We start from the raw sequence: 15624 nt of genomic DNA, 5'->3' as shown, positions 1-15624 counted from the left end.
TATCTACACAGACATTACTGTCAATTAATTGCCCACCAATTTGTTTTCTTTAAATGCGATTGTCTGTCTCCCCAGCCTTGCTGTTACATACCAGTAAGGCCATACAGAAATGGATTAGCCTGAAAAGACATACCATGATATGTGCAACAAAGCACTATAAACCATAAACTGGTCCCAACAGGAAAGCTCAGGAACAGACAGAGACTCCATGACTATAAAGGTTTTGTTGCTTTACTTCTCTATATCCTAGGACACATTATCATTTATTCCAAAAAGGTTGGTACAATGGGAAAAGTAAAACCTCAAAAAGCACACACCTCAGACTAAAGTTGGTGTTGTGGATCAGAGCTCCTATATTATAAGACCATGAACCAAATTGCCTTTTGTAGTATTGCTTTCAGTCTTAATAGGAAATGAATTAAAATAAATACATAATAATAACAGCCGTGAAAGACTGTATACATACAAATAAATGCTGGAAGTGTATTATTTATTTCAGGAATTTACATTTTGACAGTACAGTATTTGTTTTAATTGAGGGGAACAGTGGAATAACAATATATGTATATGTTTTGTCCAGTTTTGAGGTAGAAGGATTAAGTTGACCACCAAACATATAGTATCTTGGACAGTATCTCCTTTTATCACACCAAACAGGGAGCTTGAAAGAGAAAAAAGAGCTCGAAATGAGAACCTTGTCACACGACATCTGATTGGCTTCCCCAGTTCCTGCTTCTCTGTGGCTGAAAACCCGACAGGGCAGCACAAGACTTTCCGAGCAGAAGTTGGGCAAGTCCTGTCGAGAAGAGGTAGGTGTCTTTTTTGTTGTTGCTTGAGGTGCTTTTTTGTTGTTGGACAGAAAAAGAAAATGCAATAGGTAGACCGGTACACAGGCGTGCATTTGACTCTGAAGTGTTTAAAAGTTGCAGGAGGCAGGAAAGTAGGTCAGCAACCAACACTCTCACACACAGGAGGAGGTGAGTGCTTTTCAAGTTGAACAGACCATGCATTGTGTCGCCGCCGGAAACTTTGTAACTTTTTTCCCCCCCTTTTTAGTGTTACAATAACGAATGCACTGGTGAAGAAAAATAAACAGCGGTGCTCTTCAGTGTGTTTAAATATCAGTCGTCACAAACGGGTGCTTTCCGGATCGCACTAGATGGGGCTTTGTGTTCTTGTTCAATTGGAGCATTAGACTGTTAAACTTTTGCAAGGGGCTTTCGGGGTGCAAACGTTTTTGTTCCGTTTATGCAGATAGTACCCTGTTTTATGAAGCTGTATTTTCCCTATAAAGGATTGGACTGCTTTTTATATCTTAAGTACAAATGTCGCAGATATATGCACTGCTCAAACGCTGGGTTGCGGTACTGCAGTTGGTTCTCACTAGTTTGGGAGGCCACTAAGAGAGGCAAGATCCGACGCAGGTTAGGGCACCCCTGTGAGAAAATAAGACTTCAAAAGAAAAGTGGTCTCTCTTGCTTTTATTGTGCGTTTTGTAGAACTGGCCTGGCTGGGATGTGTAGTAAATTAATTGGGACAGGATGAGGAAGGCTCAGTTCTGCTTTTGTCTTTCTTCACTTCCCTGCTCTTCAGTGTGGCTCTGCATGAACACATACATCCATAAATAACGTCCATTAACTTATCTTTTTTGTACATTGCAACAGGTTAGTCATGGCACTGTGTTTGTGTTATATAAATAGATTTTCAAGAGGAAGGGAAACCTCTGTTGCCCTTGGTGAAGTAGAGTGATGCAGGACAGAGATATTATTGATTTCAAGGCAGTGTTTTTGGACACTAATGTGCTGTACCATTGCCAAGTGTGATCTGCATTACTGTAGGGACAGCTATGTACCTAGGATTCTTGGCTTAGGGGAGATTGAAAAGGATTTGATTAAGACCAGGGGCGCGGCAAGAAAATAATTGGAACAGAGAACTATATGAAAATTGGCAAAATAGGCTGACCCCTCCTGGCTGCAGCACACTGTTTAAAGAAATGGCAAAGGATACCTGCAACCCACTGTAAAGCAATGCAGCATTATGAATCCATACTAATTGATAAATCTTTTCTGACACTTAAATGAAGGCAGTCATATTTTTCACTTATTCAATGAAATATATGTGAAATTTCCCCATTGCCAAACTGTGCACCCATGCATCTTCTATAATTTCTGCCAGGTCTGTTTTATTTTGCATATTATAAGCATACTGGTAAAAAGAAAACATGAAGTAGGAAATGCAATGAATAATGGCTGCTTATTAGACAGCGGAAACACCCTGTATCTCAGCACAGCACTGTTTCAGTTCAGTTTTTTTTTTCCAGAGAAAAAAAAAAAAAGAATTGACTACCCTGTAGCTGATTTGCTCATTTTGAAAGATCCTACTTGTGAAATTCAGCTTGGTGTGCATGTAGTCATGCTGCAACTGATCAAAGGTATTTGAAATGTGGTTTTAAGTCAAAGCAGAACAGTATTGGATTTTTTTTTTTCTCTCTTCATTGTATGCCTCTTTTAAAACTGCTCACCCACTTCCTTTTTGATTGGAAGCCATTACAGCAAAGTAGGGTTCTTCTTAATTCAGGTCATGTCAACTGAAGAGTATCTGCACAACTGTGACTGCAGCAGAACCGCTGGCTGTGTCATGAAATTTAGTTAACAATGTGGCTCCATTTGCAGATACTAATTATATGCAAACTACCACTTCCATCTAATTGTAATAGACCTTTTTAGAAGTCCATTTTGCTAATAGTCTTGCACTTCCAATGCACTGCCACTGCCAGTGGCCATTTGAGTGTGTTTCCAGGCCTTGTGCTTTCCGTTCTTCACCTGCTAAGTGAGGCTAAAATATGCTGCTCTTAAAAAAAAAAAAAAAAAAAAAAAAAAAAAAAAAAATACTGTAATGAAAACAAGGGAGGTAGGGAAAAGTCTGTTTTTAAGCCATGAAAACCCCTGATTTCCATGTCAATAACAGGAAACACCTGTTTATCTTAAGAAATTGGCATATTTCAATCAAGTGATAAGTGAATCATCCTACCATATATACTTCAGAGTCTGATTAACACTGAGCACATTTAACTTAAACATGTCTGAAATGATTAAACTGAGAGGTCATGCTTTGATAGGTTATCAGTTTATTTCTTTCTCCCACACATCATCAATCGGCTTCTATCGGTGTAGCAAGAAAATAACTGAACCGTAATGTATTTTATGTGTTATGCTGTTTTAAAACAACAAAAAAATACAATAAGAGGCCATTTTGGGGTCTGTTTCCTCTTCAGGACTGTAGGGATTTAAGATGGATGGATTAACAAGAAACGTTCTCAAACTGTTGTTCTCGCTTATCTGCAATTCAAACTGTCACATTAGGCCTGTTATATTTCATTCGTAAATCAAGGTGTGCGACCTTTGCTCTTGTTGCTAAGTAGGGCTTATTGTGTCTGGAAGCACTGAAGATAACTGGAGGGAGAAGTTTTTTTATCTGATTTTCAGCATGCCATTACATGACGTATGTTCGTCATTGAGTTACATATTCATACCACTGAGTTACATATTCATACCACTGAGTTATGTATACAAAGACATGCTTGAGTCCAGAAAAAAACCCTGAAAACGCATTGCTATTTGAAATCCATTTGGATTATGACAATTCTATTATACTGATGTTTTTATCATTATTATTCAGAATTCTTATTTGTCACTAAAAGGCATTTGATCCAAAATATTGCTGACATTGTAGTGCTTTTAAAACAGACCGATTTCTAGCCAATTTTCAAAGGCACTACCACTCAAGCTAGAACCTTACAAAGAAGTGGACCATTCCCCTAACAATGAACGGTTTAATGTGTCACTGAAGATTTAATATGCCTTTTTTTCAGTACAAATCTTAAAATGAGAAGATTACAAAAACACGTTGATGACGGAACAACATTGCTTGTAATAAAATATTGATTTGAATGTATTATTAATCCTTTTAGTACATTATTGATTTTCCTACAGGGTGGTCAAAAGATTGTAGGTCAAGTTTCATATTTCAAATCAGCCAAAAAGTGATGTAGTATCACACATGGTTTTATAGAGCTATTAAAGCCTTGCACTAAAACACTGAAGAATCTGAGCTTTATTTCCGCAAAATACAAAATTTACATTATTTAGATACTGTTACACACACAACGTCTGCATCGGCTAGTGAAGTTTATCAAACTACGTGCCTTTCAGAAATGCCATGTGCAAACCACAAAAAGTAACTGTCATGACAGCTTTGCAGTCTTGCTGAAAATGCAGGAAATGTGCATGTTTTTGTGCATGTATGTATGAAGCGGAGTAGAAGTGTGTTAAGTCTTTTATGTTTATTTTTAAGAAAACCTTTAAAATTAGATTTGACGTTGACAAATGCAAAAACTACACTGTAAAACCTATTCATTAACTTTCCGAATAAATAATTTCAATGGACAAGAGGTTTGCAAATGATGGTGGTCTTTCTCCAAAAAGATCAATTGCCCAAAACGAATTTCTTGTCAGGAATCCAGTAGATATAAAAGTGGTCCCTCAGAGGGATATCATGAATGTACAAGGCCTCTGTTTGCCAGAGCTTTTTATAATTCAAGTTGCAATTTCCTGTTATAAATTGTGTGCCAACATAGTCTAATTATCCCACATAGAGAGAGCTGTTTGAATATTTTCGATGTTTTGAAAATAAGCAGTAATCAAATAGTGTATGGATATATTTGGTTTGGTTGTCTTGACCTTGAGGAGACCATAATTTGTAATGAGTGTTGCTGGAATGCTATGAATGTTTTGCCGCATCAAATTATTTGAATGTGCCCCTCCTCATTAACACTTCAAAGTTTGTATTTTCCTCTGCAGTTTTTGAACTGGGTTTGTATAAATGCACATCAAGTCCACAGCAATTACAACCCCCCCCCGTTTGAACCGTGGCTTCGCAGGGTTTCAGAGTGTACATATAAGGTCAAGTGTGAATTCAGATGCCTGGGTCTGCAGAATACAGGAAATGACTCACAAGTTGCATTTCATTCTACCTCACTACTATTACTTTGCATACCTGACTGGCTTGGCTTCAGCTTCAGTCATAATTGAGTCTTTAGGTGGATAAAGCAGTTACAATTGCAGCTTTAAATGCAAGAAACCCAGCTGAAAGATGGTGATTCTTCAACGTATATAATACCATATATTAGGACTTTTTTTTACCTGCTTTTCATTACCACATAGATTGCATAGATGTATACATTTTTTAAATTGAATACAGACTGTAGCACAGTATTTTTCACACTGAGCATTTGAATCATGGAAATGACTCAAAACATTGTACAAGACATTTGATGTACATCATTTTTACATACCTAGTATAAAATTTTATAGCATTAAAGCATTTTAATCAAACAAATATACACTCACCTAAAGGATTATTAGGCACACCATACTAATACTGTGTTTGACCCCCTTTCGCCTTCAGAACTGCCTTAATTCTACGTGGCATTGATTCAACAAGGTGCTGAAAGCATTCTTTAGAAATGTTGGCCCATATTGATAGGATAGCATCTTGCAGTTGATGGAGATTTGTGGGATGCACTTCCAGGGCACGAAGCTCCCGTTCCACCACATCCCAAAGATGCTCTATTGGGTTGAGATCTGGTGACTGTGGGGGCCAGTTTAGTACAGTGAACTCATTGTCATGTTCAAGAAACCAATTTGAAATGATTCGACCTTTGTGACATGGTGCATTATCCTGCTGGAAGTAGCCATCAGAGGATGGGTACATGGTGGTCATAAAGGGATGGACATGGTCAGAAACAATGCTCAGGTAGGCCGTGGCATTTAAACGATGCCCAATTGGCACTAAGGGGCCTAAAGTGTGCCAAGAAAACATCCCCCACACCATTACACCACCACCACCAGCCTGCACAGTAGTAACAAGGCATGATGGATCCATGTTCTCATTCTGTTTACGCCAAATTCTGACTCTACCATCTGAATGTCTCAACAGAAATCGAGACTCATCAGACCAGGCAACATTTTTCCAGTCTTCAACTGTCCAATTTTGGTGAGCTTGTGCAAATTGTAGCCTCTTTTTCCTATTTGTAGTGGAGATGAGTGGTACCCGGTGGGGTCTTCTGCTGTTGTAGCCCATCCGCCTCAAGGTTGTACGTGTTGTGGCTTCACAAATGCTTTGCTGCATACCTCGGTTGTAACGAGTGGTTATTTCAGTCAAAGTTGCTCTTCTATCAGCTTGAATCAGTCGGCCCATTCTCCTCTGACCTCTAGCATCAACAAGGCATTTTCGCCCACAGGACTGCCGCATACTGGATGTTTTTCCCTTTTCACACCATTCTTTGTAAACCCTAGAAATGGTTGTGCGTGAAAATCCCAGTAACTGAGCAGATTGTGAAATACTCAGACCGGCCCGTCTGGCACCAACAACCATGCCACGCTCAAAATTGCTTAAATCACCTTTCTTTCCCATTCAGACATTCAGTTTGGAGTTCAGGAGATTGTCTTGACCAGGACCACACCCCTAAATGCATTGAAGCAACTGCCATGTGATTGGTTGGTTAGATAATTGCATTAATGAGAAATTGAACAGGTGTTCCTAATAATCCTTTAGGTGAGTGTATATATTCCATGCTCTCCAATGTTATTAAAATTAGTATATCTTACTTTATTTTATATGATTCCAGGAGGAAATGTTAACAATGAAATACAATGAATTGAGCTGATGCTATTGGTGATTTTTTTTTTTTATATACCAGTGCATTACAAAAAACATCTAAAATCTAATCAGACCATTATTAGAATTTCAGTACTAAGTTGTACCTTTCATGGCAGATGCATGACAGAAAATATGCATCTTTTATTGGTTGTATCCATGCCAATACAGCAATATCTCCATTTGCAGTAACTGGAGAAATCGCTTTGAAGTTCCTAGTGATCGTGTACAGTGAAGTAATTATTTTTTCGTAGTCTGCAGGTTAAACATAATAACCCTTGAATCTTTGGAAAAAATATGCAAAGATATACACCTCTCTTTGTTAACTTGCCATTGTGCTTCCTGTAGTTCTGCCTGAGGCACAGGGAGCAAGTGTGAGCGATTTAATCTCTTTTCAAAGACTGTGCAGCTTAGTTTCATAGCTTGACGACAAATTGAGATCAGACATTATTAACAAGACGCATGTCTTTAAGGATATTTGGCTAGATATCAGATATTGTATTGTGCTACTATGCTGCACTGTTGGCAGTGATTAGTACTGTTTACTGTATATCCTTCCTAAATCAATATTTACTTAAGTGAATTAAAAACAAACATTTAAATATTTAAGAATTGTCCTAATTATAACCAAGGGAATTTGTGTATGTAAGCATATGTGATATGATGCTGTTTTGTGAAGACAAATTTTTGTAGTTGAAATGCTTTTTAAACTAAAGATATATCTATCTTGTTCTTGTTGCAAGGCCTGTTTTTGTGTACAGCCTTATATATATATATATATATATATATATATATATATATATATATATATATATATAATGTTTGTAATTGACCTTGGAGAGCAAAGAAAGTGCTGGTTTCTTTGTCTGCACGTGAAGATGTTTCCAAGAGGTTCTTTAAATAAAGTATGATTTATTATTTAGTATGATAAGTATTTGAGCAGGGCTATTGGAAAAAGTGATTGATGAGCAGTTACAATGAGAAATGCCACAGGATTGGTGAATTGTTCACCTTTTGATGAGAATATAACCACTCTAATATCTTTTGTTATTTGGAGGGACATTTCAGAACTGTCCATTGCTGTCCTAGAATGAGCTGTGTTGCTACAATTTTGGTTTCCTTCAGACTGTAATTGCATAGATTATAATTCTTATTATTTGCAGAAAAATAGAATAGCTGTAAATTGACGGATAACATCTATTTAGCATAATCTGAAGACTTCACAAACCAAACAAGTGTTCTGTATGGCAGTTCAACTGAGAAGACATATTTTCACAGTTTCCAGTATATTGATAAGCCAAGCCTCACAAATGTCACAATGCGTGAAAGATTTGCAAGAGGAAGTTACAGTCATTACTGGTAGTGATGTATAAACAACTTCTGGCTACTGATTAAGTTAACCCCTGATGTTACTGTGAGTACAGCAAACAATACTCATCAATAATGAAAGCAAACTTAACAATCAAATCCACAAATGGACAAATGCCACTTATTTAGATTCTAGTCTTGCTGCACACTTAGTTTAGCTTCATCTAAGGCCAGGTACTAGGCATAAACCTTAGGCCAATCAAGACTGCTTTGCCTTTTATGTGTATCTGGAAGCTCTTCCTGTGAACAGTGGGGCTGATGACACCTCGTCATTAAACCACTTCTTGGGGCACAGGCGTTATTGTGGTGTACTCTTGTGCAGCAGACATTCGATCTCTTCATATCCTGTTGCAGCTGAAGGCATTTTGTTATCTTTTCTCATCTGTAGGTCTTCCTTTGACTAGTAAAGACTGAGCTGAAATGTATTTTCCATTTTAACTTTTACTCATGTTATGGAGTTTTCCTCTTTTAAGTCAATTATGTAGTTAATAAGTGTCTACTAATTTCACTAATTTTAATTGGGTCCCTTTTTTAAAATAGTTTTATATGGACCAAACCAAATCTTTTTAAAATATGCCAGATTTGAAAAATTAAAAAATCTTTGATATCCAGTGCTTATGCTGAAATAGCTTTCAGAAATAACTTGTATGAGAGATAATTCGGTGACCTCAGGGTTATTGTATTCTAAATGTGTGTGTGTGTATTTACAAGACAAACGCTCTGCAGAAACTGCTACTATTAAATTAACCAAGATTGTATTGTAGTGTTTTGGAAACATTAACCAAACCACCAGAAACACTGGCTGCAGTTTCTGATTGTGAAGTTCCCTTATTTACCTGTGCCAAGTTACCTCTTATGTATCAACTTCCTTGACTACATAATTACTTATCAACACAATCTAATTTAAAAAAAATATATATATATTCTTATCAATTATCACAGTTGAAGTTTGAAGGGATATATCTCTTCCTGATGATCCCTGTTTCTTTCTCTCCTTAAAAAGTCAGACTGCATATAGGCCTATGTGTGTGCAAAAAATATAAATAACTTATGCTGGACTCAAAATGCATACTGATATCTTCAGCATATCTGCAGTTGAAGATAAGCAGGTGATAAAACACTATTCAGAAAGTATTTAACATGATTCAGTGTAGTGTTGTGCAAAACTGAAGATTTATCTCTATGCTACTTCTGCTTATAGCATTTATTACTCATTATTATACTTTATATTTTATGTATTATGTTTTTATATAAATGTAGCTTCCTTAGTGTACAGAGTAAATACTCCTACTCCCCCTCCCACACATATCTATGCTATTATGGGTAGGCTTCCACAATGGTATAGATTTATTTCAAATCTACCTAAATAGGGGGAGGGGGTGGTGCATGAGCTTTCTGCAGCACAGCAAACTCAATTCTGCTAATCCTGTGCCACCTTGAGTCTGTAACTTCTCCTTTCATCACTGTTCTGTGACGCTGTCTACAGCTATAATCTCAAACATCAGAGAGAGTGAGAGACGGAGGGAGAGAGAGAGGGGGAACAGAAATCTCAGATCTAAGAGGGAGGCTCTCTGATGCACCTTGGAGGGGGGAGGATTCCCTGACAGCCTGGCGAGTGAAGGCATTACGTATTCCACCTGCAGTAGGAGGGAAGCTCCTTTTTGTATTCCAGAGCACGCTGCCTCGCCCGGCGCTCCACAGAGGGATGAGCTCATCGCAGACTCCCAGCTAATGAGTGATGGAGCTGTGAGCGGCGCAGCGCTGAGGCGGGGGGTTTGGTTCTCTCTTGCAAATCAATAGCGTCTGCAGACAGGAATACAATTTTCACATTACTGCCTCTCATTGCAGCAGCAGCTTAGTGTGTACTGCTTGTCCAGTGTGGATTACTAAGAGATCATTAGTGCGTTTACTCCCCCGACCACTCTCACTTCCCCCTCTGTCTCGCTCCAGTTTTATGGCACCAGCAAGGATGTACAGCTGATCTTTTTTTTTTTTTTTTTTTTTTTTAATTTTTTTTTTTTTTGGCTTTCTTCATTGAAAGTAACGATTTGAAAGCATACTGTAATTTTTGTTTTAAATTTTTTTGTGGTGGATTGATTTTTTTTATTTTTTTTTGCCAAGACTGCTCTGATTCAGAGACAATGTTGGGAGTGGATGTATGTGAGTTTGGTGGGCAGTTTCTTGAGCTGCTGTGGCTCACGGTGTGCTATAGAGGTGAGGAAGCGGTTTTAACTTGGCAAATTGATGCCATTAATGGCTGATGATGATTTAACTGTTCTATCTTTATATGTGAAAGTTATTTAAGATGAAGGTATGCATGTTGCATAGAATATAAACCAATTTTATTTCTCAGCTGGGAGTATTTTAATGTGCAACTTATTGTCCTTTTTCTGTTGCATGGATAAGCTGTTACATTCATATATTTTAAAAGGAGAAGTTGAGTTTGTCACCTGCTGAACAGTGCTTTGCCCTTATCTTTTGTTTTTTTTGCTGTGATATTCTTGCTGTAGAGATTCCTTGATTAAGTCTAATAGATTAAATGAAAGGATTTCGCTTGTGCTCTTAAATCACAGTATTAGTGTAGACATTTTTGTGTCTTACATAATATGCAATTAAAACAACTGAAGGTGAGGGAGTCAATATTTATTGATTTGTCATTCTTTATGACGGGAGAAGTTACGAATGTTGTCATAATCCGGACTGCAATTATAGGTCTCCCAATCTTGTTGAATCCGTGTTGTGCTCTGCATATTGTTCTCATTTGCTGCTTTAGAGAGCCCTACAGATACTGGAGAGCATTAATGACTTGCACTTAAGGTATTTACAGCATACAATGAATGAGATCTCTGTGACGGCACTGGTTAGATCATAGCTGAAATTGATCTTGAATTCGTGTGAAGCAAATGTGCTTGGAATGAAAAATGTAAAACCATATCATTCATACAGTCCTGTTATTTAATATTTTTTAAATGTGTGTTTGGCTTCATGGTTCACTGTATTTCAAATGATTCTCAGTGCTGGATTGATTGTACATGGATTGGCTAAGGGCAGTGAATGAAGGCCAGAGCATGCGGGGAAATCCCATGAATATTGCAGCAATGCCCAGTGCAGTCTGCTTGTGTCTTTATGGCTTTTCTTTTTTTTTTCTCTTCTCTCTCTCTCTCTCTCCCCATATTGGGTTTGTTAGGCTCAAGACAAGGCTTTCATTACAGCACTTGTGTAGTTTTTTCCTGTATAAATTGTATTGGATGAATTGGATGAATATGACAGATCATGTCTCTTAAAACTGACTGTTTGATTCACAATTTAGCATTTCATTTATTTTCAACAATGTCACAGATCAGCTTGTATTCAATATCAGTAGTGGATGTTGGTGAGCAGCAGGTTGGCTGTGATGGAGGGGTAAGCAGAAACCATGTTACTCAGGTCAATACATGTCCTATCTATCCCCTCTTTACAGTGATGTTAAAACACTTATCTTAGACCTGTTAATTGAAGAATTGGAGTAAATCATTAGACATGCACACCTGCCTTGACCAGTGCCTTCGATCCTGCAACTGTTCTGTGGTTAATCTTTTCCAAATGCCATTCCATGTGACTACATCATTTTTTAATTCTCGGGGTGGCCTGTACACATTATTTCACACCATTGTTTTGACTCTCTAAATGTGGAGTATTTCGCACAGACCCATGCCCATATCTGTGTACATTTGTTACTCTGCTCCTTTGAAAAATTACTTATTTACACTGCCTGCTATTGCTTGGAATTGGCCGTTATCTCTGGGCCACCTTCTGCTTTTCCATAACAATCCATGAATCTTTGAGCTCGGCTAGCTGCTGTGTATTATGGTGTGTGTGCTGATAATCTATACACATCTTTGTAATTTCAGTGGTTTTGTTTACATTCATTTTGGAACCATCAGCACACAGATTAGTGTCAGTTTTATGCATGTAGAGACAATACCAGAATGGATAAGTGTAGTTAAACATACACTACATATATAGGACTGTATAAAAGATGAAAAACTGAAGGCCTACAGACAAATGTAGTCTAGTCATATGAACACAGCGTAAACAGTATACAAAAAAAACCTTCTGCGGTTTAGACCTTAAATTGGTAAAGTATTGCCACAGAGGTAACATTAAATCCAGTTCAGTGCATTGTCTATTAAATGAGCAGATCTTTAATAAAGTAGCAAGACAGATAAAGCTCCTTCTCTAGTCGTGACTATAAGATCCTGCATTTTGCACACAATCAATCTGTTGCGAAAATACTAAACAATTGAGCAGGCCCTTGTATCCTGGTAAAGACCTATCCCTAAGGCAGCCCTTGCACTTCTAATGAAAGTTTAGATTCATTTGCTGTTACTGAAATACTCTGCAGGCAGAATATGTAAGTAGGTTGCCTCTTTCAGGAAGATGCATTTCACAGGGTAATATAGAATGGAAGTAAATGCCTTTTCAGAATAAATGTTTTGGAGCACATAAATCTAGTGCTTAGCAGTTATAGAGTTGGTAAAGATGATGCTATTGACTTAGCGATGTATAATCTTCTCGATTGAGCCCTTGAAAAATATTTTGTTATCTTCATTCTGAACTTTATAGGGGGAGATTATTATAGCATGGCATATTTCATAGATAGTCAAAGAGTGCGTTGCTGCTTTGGTTTAATGAAATAAAAGCCTAGGCATAAATCAAGTCTGAGTGTATGGCCGTGCCTTAGCCATACCTGATTATCGTTATGTCCAAGGCATCCTGTTGATTTATTCTGGAAATTATTCCCGGTTAAATCACCTCTGCAGTTTCCCACTGTGTGTGTGGGTGAGTGGGTGGGTGTATTTGTGTGTGTTTTCAGAATAAACATTTGGTAGAGCTGCACTGTGCATTTTCCTGATTCTTAATTATTCCCCCCTTGCTCTTTACACACATGGCTAATATTTCAATGCAGCACTTCCATCGAGAAACTGAAATTAATTGAATAATTCCCTGTTATTCTGAAGTAATTTCAAACAATGGTGCAGAAGGAAAGGAATGCTATAGACAGCCAGGTTCTTGTTGAATGAAGATTGCCACTGAATAACCTTTGGTAATCCTGAAGGTGTAGCAGACTGGGCCAGGATTTCCTGTTCCCGTTGGTTAGAAGCACGGTTTTCACGACCATGTTAAACGAAGAAATGGGACTGCAACTTTTCACATTTGTATTCTAAGAAAGGATCGTTGGGTAAAAGCAAAATGTATAATTAATAATACAATTTCAAAAAATCATTATGGAACTCCGTTTGAGAGATGTTAGATTATTAATAATGAACAGGATTTTAAATTACTCCTTAGCCTTTAAACATAATTCTGAGCTGCTTAAGCTGAGGGAATGCTTGCCAGTGTTTCGCTTTGGTGTCCCAGCATTTAGGTCTCTAATGCATTTATACTAGCTCATATCCTGGCTGACAGATTCCATGGCATTTCAAAGTTGCTTGGATCCATGTATGAGTTCTGCCTCGTTCGTATTCACAGTGGGGTGAATTTGGTCTCAAGGAAGCGGTGGCTTGTTAGCATTCAGTCGGGATAAATCATTTCTAACAAGCTGTGACCGAATCATGCGTGATGATCAAGGTGAAGAGAGGTCAGTGTAGCATCCAGTCTTCAATTTGCCACCATCACATGGAGTCTGAGCCATTTCTCAGTCTTGATTCTTGTGTGTCGAATGAATTGAGCGCCATCAGCAAATCTGTTTTATTCAGTCTCGATGAGTAATGGCACAATTTACTGGAAAAGAGCTGCCGCCCACGGGCTCGTGCTGCACAATGACTACTGCGATTCGTTGAGTGTGCACCCGGGTTTGTTTGTGGTTTGTGTATGTTCACAAAGTTCACACTAATCCAGCAGAAGGGGTTTTGATTAAACGGTTTGCTTTGGGAATGTTGGACTTTGTCATATTCTCATTTAACATTTATACCCCGTGACCCAAAAGCCCGGCTCGGACAGGAAGATGAAGCTCGTTAAAAAATAAAAATGGCCTATTGTGAACATGAAGTAGGACCATCTGCTGTTGGATCAAACCTGAAAGGTCAGAGAGGATTTTGCTTTGTGATTGAAGCCAAACGAGTAGCTTAATAACTTCCTAACTCACTAATACAAACTTGGTAAGTTGTTGGAAGACACATCATTAACCCTTGTAAATATGGCTTTTAATTGGTACTGTGATTTAGGAATGTATTATTGTCAGGAGGCAGCCTTTTGCAATTAAATACATATCTGTATAGCTTTTCTTCTAATCTCTTTCATCAGACCGTTTACCGTCTCATTAGTTGCACATTGAAGACTGCCTCAGTTGTGCTATATGACACTGCCCATTTGTCTCCTTTATAGTAGTTACTGATCAACAAGCGTGACTACATCCAGCATTTCAAGAACAAAAGAAAATATTATTTTTGCTGGTTAATGAAGAAAACCAACAAAAAATCAAGCCCCTTTGTAATATTGACGTGTTTCAAGTTTAATTAACGGAAATGGAACGTTCTGCTTGTTTTATTCAGAGTGATTGTGGGAATGAACATTCTGGAGTGCCTACTGCAGCATATCCATGTTTGAAAGAAACCGAGCAATAAGATGTGCAACAGAGATTTCTTTGAGAGACAATATTCTGAGGCTTTACTGTGTCTTTCACTGTTTGTAGACCAGCTCTCCTTGACAAATCTAAAAAAGATAATGAATTCAGAACCGGCTTCCAATGCTTTCCAAGTCTCCCCTATGAATTGAGAACAGTTTCGACATACCATTAAAACAGTTCAGACTACGCTACACACACAAACCGCAAATGCACTGCTAACTTGGAGTCTTATTTGTTATAAATCTTCCTCTGTGATCCTGGCCAGTAGAACTGGACAGTATTCGAGATGACCATACAAATGAGTATGGGGAAAATAACCAGGTAGTGGGAATTTACCTCTAACAATAAGTAATGCATCTCGGAGCTCTCTTTGATTATGTAAAATGTGCTTGTCTTGCTACCTAATGGCACAGCTATCGTGCTAAGCAGACGGGAGTGGAATAAAATAAATCGAAACTATGTTTGATAGCCTTCCCCCCACTCCATCCTCCAGCACATTCTATTTTACCGTTTTTTATTTTTTTAATTGGCTGCATCTTCACCGATAGTGCTGTTTTGCCACCCACAACAATTCCTGTCTGCAATGCTTGCTGCTCTGATTATTGCAGTGATGTGAAATATCAGTCTGAGCAGATGAAAGAAACCACAGTAACATTACCATTTGGAATGCCAGTTCCTCTGTTTAAGTTGACGGTGACTTGTTTTTTTTGCTGCCATTTTTGTTTTATGGTTTTATCCCACAGTTGTATAATCTTTGTGAAATAAGATGATGATGACGATAATAGTAATACTAATAAAGTAATTTAACACATGCTTTTATCCAAGGCTACAACACGTATAACATTACGAGCGTAACAACAACACGCAAAAAAAAAAAAAAAAAACAATTCCACACATTATGGTGATTAGTATGAAGGTTGAAGACTGTACAG

General features: G+C 37.8%; 1 protein-coding gene across 2 annotated transcripts in view; it reads left to right on the top strand.

Moving 5' to 3' along the window:
- The first annotated feature begins 689 nt into the window (after positions 1 to 689).
- Positions 690 to 15624, top strand: part of arhgdig (Rho GDP dissociation inhibitor (GDI) gamma) — a 30612-nt gene continuing 15677 nt past the window's right edge. The window contains exon 1 of one of the 2 annotated variants that reach the window (XM_066690288.1): positions 690 to 809. The gene's annotated coding sequence lies outside the window, so the exon portion shown is untranslated. Of the gene's footprint in view, positions 810 to 850; positions 978 to 15624 lie in introns of those variants that run through there. The other variant, XM_066690289.1, reaches the window with a different exon arrangement.

The sequence above is a fragment of the Amia ocellicauda genome, chromosome 17 (assembly GCF_036373705.1).
Source record: "Amia ocellicauda isolate fAmiCal2 chromosome 17, fAmiCal2.hap1, whole genome shotgun sequence".
NCBI classification, from domain to species: Eukaryota; Metazoa; Chordata; class Actinopteri; order Amiiformes; family Amiidae; genus Amia; species Amia ocellicauda.
The sequence above is the reverse complement of the archived record's forward strand: the minus strand, read 5'-3'. Positions and strand labels throughout refer to the sequence as shown.